Source organism: Nicotiana tabacum, chromosome 16 (assembly GCF_000715075.1).
Source record: "Nicotiana tabacum cultivar K326 chromosome 16, ASM71507v2, whole genome shotgun sequence".
NCBI lineage: Eukaryota > Viridiplantae > Streptophyta > Magnoliopsida > Solanales > Solanaceae > Nicotiana > Nicotiana tabacum.
In genome coordinates, this window is record NC_134095.1 from 165,658,076 (window position 1) to 165,664,658 (window position 6,583).

The 6,583-nt window shown below is 39.4% G+C and overlaps 1 long non-coding RNA gene across 1 annotated transcript; it reads left to right on the forward strand.

The window, feature by feature from the left end:
- The first annotated feature begins 1,941 nt into the window (after positions 1-1,941).
- On the forward strand, positions 1,942-2,536 carry LOC142170807 (uncharacterized). The gene is made up of 2 exons (XR_012700395.1): positions 1,942-2,189; positions 2,317-2,536. It is a non-coding gene; the product is annotated as an uncharacterized LOC142170807 (long non-coding RNA).
- The last annotated feature ends 4,047 nt before the right edge of the window (positions 2,537-6,583 follow it).

Below are 6,583 nucleotides of genomic sequence, written 5' to 3' on the forward strand. Positions count from 1 at the left end.
TGTTAGGGTTTTCTTCTTCTTCTTTGAGGAAGAAGAAGATGAATAGTATCCGTGTTTTTCAAAGTCTAACCCTTCCCAAAATCTTTCAAAGTCCAACCAAAAATCTGTTCAAAGTCCCCCCCTTTTCCGTAGCCTTGTTGAGTTCTTTTTTATCAAAGAAGAAGTCAACATGCGTGTCCCCCCCTTTTCCAAATTTCTTTGCTTTTTTTTTAAAAAAATTCCTTCCCCCTTTCACGTGTTGTCCCCCTCCCTTTTTCCCAAAATTTTTCAGCCTTTTTCATTTTAAACCCCCCCCCATGCCATGCTTTGTCCATGTATCAAGGGACATGGACCCCACGTGAGTAGGGGTCCAAGACATGTGTCCCCCCATGCGCGATGGGTTTGGATTATTATGGGTCAAGTCCGAAAATTAGGCCTAAAAACGGGTAGTTTGAACCCGAATATTATTCTTTTGCCCGAACCCGAGATTAAGAACACGACGTTGCTTAACTACTCCTTTGTAAGCAAAATAGCTACCAAAATAAGGCTAATATTTAAAGCAAAACTATTTTTTTAAATATTTTTTCAAGATTAAAATAGCTACAAAACATTAATAAAACTTATTTTTGTAATTTTCGTTTTTTAATATAAAGATAAAATATAAAGTAATATTTTGTATTTTTTCAAAATTAAAATGACTACATGACATTAATAGAACTATATTTTTTGTAATTTTCGAATTTATATAAAGTACCAAAATAAAGTACAATTTTTGTATTTTTTCAAGTTTATGAGAAATACATAAACTAAAATTTATATATATATTTTTGTAGTCTTCTTTTGCGGCGAAATAAGATAAAATAGTCAAAATAGCTATATTAGACTCAATTCAAATATTAACGTCTTGTAGCCCTCTTTTCTTTCTTTCTTTTTTTTTTTGATAAAACTAAAATTCTAAATTGAGCTACAAACTAAATTGACTCCAAAAATACTAATTAAACTCCTTAAAAAAATTATCATACACAATTAAACATCTATTAAAATAAAATTGCTTAATTTGACATTAAATGCTAACAATGCAAAATATTCCTATTTTTGTGACTTTCATTTTTTTGTAAAACAAACTTAATTAAATACTAAATGAAAATGTGATATATTTTATATTTTTATTAATTAAAACAAATAAACATGCACTCATAAAAATACAAATAATTATACAAAAATACCACACAAAAATAACAAAAATTGCACACAAAGGAAAATTATTTTATTTTGAATTTTTTTGGGAGTAATTCTTTCATAGGGCAAAAATCACGTGCTTACATCAATGTGCTTATCTGATATGATATGGAGCACTAACCGTTGAAGAAATTTTGGTTAGTGCTCATGTTACAATCCTCGCCATTCACCGAAACCCCTTACCAGTCATCAATTTCCCTGAGTCGTCAATCCTTTTGGTAGACCCTGGTATACTTCTCTCCTTTTGTTTTATTTTAGTTTTCATTTTCTTTTCTTTTGTTATTCTTCACCTTAGTTTGGGTTTAAGTCACATTAGTTTTTGTTTGATTAAATCAACATCAATAGTCTAGTAAAGCGATTTTTCGTTCATGATAACTTTTCTTTTCCTTTTTCTGTTTGTTTTTCGAAGTTTTATTGTTCAGAGTTTTGTGGTGTTGTAGGTTTTTTTTGTGAAATTTCTTTGGTTTTGAATTGAATTTGGGTTTGCTGAATGCCAAAGCCCAAAGAGGGGGGTGGATTAGTCCGGGTTTTGCAAGCCCAGGTCTTTATTTTGGGTTTTGGGGTCAATTTGACCCATTTGATCAGATGAGGATAAATAACAAGGGTTACAAGGGTAGTCTAGGAAAATTAATTAAGAGAATCTTTTATAACTGATTTGGAAACTTCTTGGAAGGTGGGGTTTGGGATTAACTTAACAAGCAGGTTGGAAAATCAAGGTAAAAGTGAACAAATTGAAAATTGAAGAAGGGGTAATGGGTAAAATTAGAAACCAATTCTGCTGCCCTAAAAGTGTTCTATAAAAGGCATGTTTCCTTCTCTTTCAAGTCAGATTTGAGAGATTAAAAAAGCTGAGAAACTTAGAAACCAACGGCTGAAAGAATACTCAAAGAGAACACTGAAATTCATGCATTCTTTGTTCAAGATTTGCTTGGGTTCTGCTTTTAATCTTCTTAACTTGAAACCTTCAAAAGGTTTCTAGTTCATTTGGGATTCAAAAATGGTTTAAAAGCTGGTTTGTTGTTGATTGGTGTTGCTGACTTACTGCTGTTGCTTCCTCTTAACCTCAGGCTGTTTTCCTTGTTTATTTGTTGTATTCAGGTACACCTCTCGAATTCTGAAAAATGTAAAAGTGGCTTGTTGGATTTGAAGAATGAAGATCCGTAGATTTTTTTTTACTTAATGCTTTCTTTTGTCTTTTCATGTGACTTGTTAGTTTATTTCTTTTGTCTCAACATACTAAAAACTGATGTCATACCATGGACATTATAACTTGTATTGGGATTTATATTTGGACTTTTGTTTTGTTAGTTTGATTCCAGCTTGCTTTTAAACTATTTCTGCTGAGTTTTTTGGGTATTTGTACTGTCATATTGTGGGGTCAATTTGGGATAAGTAGCACTACTTTGGGGTTTTGAGTAAATTGGTGCAATTTCAGTGATGTTTAATTTCAGATTACTCTTCATAAATGATTTGGCTGTTTAGAATTTTGTTCTTTAAAATGAGTAAAGTCAAGGGTTGCTGGGTCATTGTAATATTTGATGCTTAGAATGTCTATCGTCAAGATCACTATGTTTTGAAATCATGGCAATAATTTTGGTGTTCAAACGAATGGCATTTCAATTTTTTGCATTTTTGTATCTCAATTAGTTAATATACTTTTTGCTTACTCTACTGAAATTATTCAAGTTTAATTGGGTTTGGACCACAGAAGGGCCATTTAGAGCCCAAGGCTCTTGGTGTCCAAGTTGATTTGCCTTGCAGGGACTCGATCTTGAGTCCAGACCTTTTGGCGCCCACCCCTTCACCAAATTTGGGCTCACTTTGGGCCCAAGCTTGAGTTCACTTGTAAATGAGGAATTATATGCCCTATCGTGTTTGGGCATGTTCTCTTTTCGAGCTTAAAGCCTCATTTAGCTGCCCTTGTTGGCCCGGACCATCTTTCAAGTAATAAAAATCGTTTTCATTTAACGCGATCCCTTCAGCTATTAGGTATAGTTTGAATGTAACTTAAATTTGAATTCCCCTAGTCTTTTAATCAATTAATTAGACCTTTTTAGTTTGGGGTGTGCCATGTTACCAAAACCAATAATCTTATGGCCCTCAAAGATTAGTTAGGAAACCCTTTTAATAGAAGTAATTCGATGCGTGCCATGCTGAATAAAATCTCAAAACCCATGACCCTCATTTAATTAATATTAACTCTTTAAAAATTGAGGTGTGCCATCAATTGAATTTTCCATGGCCCTCGCAAACATTGTTAATTTGAACCTTCGTAGTTGCTTTAGGCGCGTTCTTTAAATTAATTTTCTTTAAATTATTAAATCTTGGTGTGCATTTCATGTGAACCAATTCTAATTTCTTAACAATGTTAAAAAGAATGTGTGGTGAATCACGGGTGCATTTCATGTGGCGTGGTTCAAGGCGTGTTTTAAATAACGTTGAATCTTCCTAAAAATAATTAAAAGCGGTTTAATAAGTTAAAATGTACCATAGGCTAAAACATGTATTAAAATTAGATAATAGGCCAATTATAATAGTTTAAGCGACCGTGCTAGAAACACGAAACTTGGGAATGCCTAACACCTTCTCCCGGGTTAACAAAATTCCTTACTCGAATTTTTTTGTTCGCAGACATAAACATAGTCAAATCTTCCTCAATTCGAGATTCTAAACCGGTGACTTGGGACACCATAAATTATCCCAAGTGGCGACTCTGATTTTTAAATAATAATCCTATTTCGATTGTCACTTTAAGTTGAAAAAAACTCCCTTATATCCCTTCCTGGGGGTAGGAAAAAGGAGGTGAGACATCACCCCAGGTACTGTGTGTTCTATGCCTACCCCTTTATTGTAGGGTAAGCATTTCCTCTTCCCCTGTTGGTGGTGGATTTTTGCCGTTTCTACGAAGTATGCCCCGCCCAATTTTTGCCATATTTATACAAGGTATTCCTTATGCTGCTCAAGTAAGCTGAACTCGCCGGTCGTGAGGTCACTTTGGACCATATGCTTAGCATCTTTGCTCCTCAACTTATTCGTGGTTTGATGATTCACATGCGTCCTCGAGGGTCGAAGGGTCTGGTGGTAAAGATGGACGATAGGACTAACCGTCGTTTATATGAAAATTACTTTTATGTGCGAACTGAGCATATCGTGGCAGACCTAACGAGATTCCTTGAGAAATGGAACTTTGCACGTAAGTTTGTATTTTTATTCATCGAAGTGCTTGACTATTTTCTATGGGTACTAAATTTTATCACGTCTTTGCAGCTGGGAGATTGCCTCCTCCGCCTGTCGAAGGTATCTGTGAATGGGTGGAGGCCATACTTCCACATACGGTGGGGATTCGCACCTGGTCGACCTTTTATGAGAGGTTCGGACGCAATCCCCTTACAGGTGAGATGACATCTTTGTCTACTGTTCTTTCCCTTTTTATTTATCTTCTCATGCGTCGTTTGTCGTTGTCAGGGAGAGTGCGAAGAGCAAGGACCCATGCGTTAGTTTTTCGTCAGCCGGCCGTGTCTGCTCACCCTATTATGGTACCCATTGCCTAACCTTCGTCGAGGGCTGCTTCAGTTGAGTCTACGGCCTTGGTTACTCCTGCAAGGGCCGTTTCTCAATATGAGGTTCCGATCGACGTCGTTCGCCCAACGGGTGAGTCACCATCTACTGGAGAAGAGGAGGGGCCGTCAAAGAGATGGAGAGTGGAGTTTGAGACGGCACCCCGACAGTAATTTATCTGGATGACTCTCCCCTGATGGGCTATGAAGAGGGCGTTATTGCGGCTCCCCCCGTAGGGATGGAGAAGACTGTAGAAGTTGTCGATGTTCATGATCGACAATCGGAGACTCGTGCCGCTGCCTTGGCTCAATCAGAGATCCCTATTGTTATTGGTGTCTGACAACCTATCGTGATGGAGAATCAGACTTCTGGGGCCGCCATCGTGATTTTAGATGTTCCGTCATCTTTTGCAGTGGGTCGGGCTCCAACTTCAGCAGTAGAAAAGGGGAAAAGGCGTGGTGGTTGAAGACTATGAATCTGAGTCAGACCTGGACCTCGATGATGTCACGATGTTTGAGGAGGGCCTTACTCATTTGGTGGTTAATGCGGGGGGCTTGGCTCGTATTCTTCAATTCCCTTCCGGCGTCAATCTCTTGGGGAAGGGGAGGATCTGGGGCCGCAATTCAGCGTGTTATGCTCTGAGGCCGAGAATGAGTCCCTCCCGTCTGTTCCTAATACTGATTTGATGGATGAAGTGGCCGCCATGGGCTTAAGGGTACATTGAATTTTACTTTCGCTTTCTTTTTTCGCCCTCCTCGGAAGTACTAGCCTAACCCCGTCTTTGCATTTTCCAGACATATATGGTGGAAGTGGAAAGCATTCGTAGGGCTAACACCCGGGCAAAATGTTTCTTGAAGATGCTAGAGAAGTATTGTTGTTACCGCGATAGATGTCACGAGATGCATGAGCGGCTAAGGACGGATCCCCGTAATCGGGCTCTTGGTGAGGAGTTGGAAAAAAGGGACCAGGAATTGATGCAAACTATCAGCAGTAAGAGCGCACTCGAGGAGCAACTTTGAATTAAGGATGAGGAGCTCGAGTTGGGTAAGGGGGTCGCGCTGAATGTAAGCATCTGCAGGGTAGGTTGAGGTCGATGCAGTTGGAGATGGATCAGAACTTGGTCAAGGTCGAGGCGATGAGTGTGGAGCGGATGAGAAAATTGACTACACTGGAAAGCAAAGTCGTTGGGTTGGAGAGCATTAAGAGTGTCTGGTCCGAGGCTTTGGCGAGGGCCACAGCCTTGGAGAACACCATCCGCTTCCTCCAATCCGAACAGGAATCAGAGAGAGCGACAGCTACCCTCAGGGAGGCAAGGCTCGAGGAGCGTATCGACATGATTGATCTAGAGGCATCGGTCTGGGAGACCGGGCCGTGACTCTAGAGGCAGAAAATGAGCGATTGTTGGCTCAGGTTGAGTCCTCCTCCGCGACCGTCCCCCGCCATATGCACGAGCTTTGGGTTTATGCTGAAGCTCAGTTGGACATATATAAGAGTTTGTGGGAGGCGGGTACCGTGGTTGAGACTGCTTATGAAGAAGCGCAAGTGAAAGCACGGGAGGCTCACATCAACTGTGGATATAACGTGGTGACACACGAAGCTAATGAGGATGCAGATGACGGTAATGGAGAGCCTCTTGGAGACAGTGATGATGATGGCGATGGTGTTGGTGCTGGTGATGGCGCCGAATGAAGAACGTTGTCTTTGTCTGTTTTTATTTTCAATTGTTTGTCGATTGTCGTTCGTTCATTTTTTTTGGGTTGGCTTGGTCCATATGTAAGCGGTGATAGCCCGCATTGTGACTTTGTAT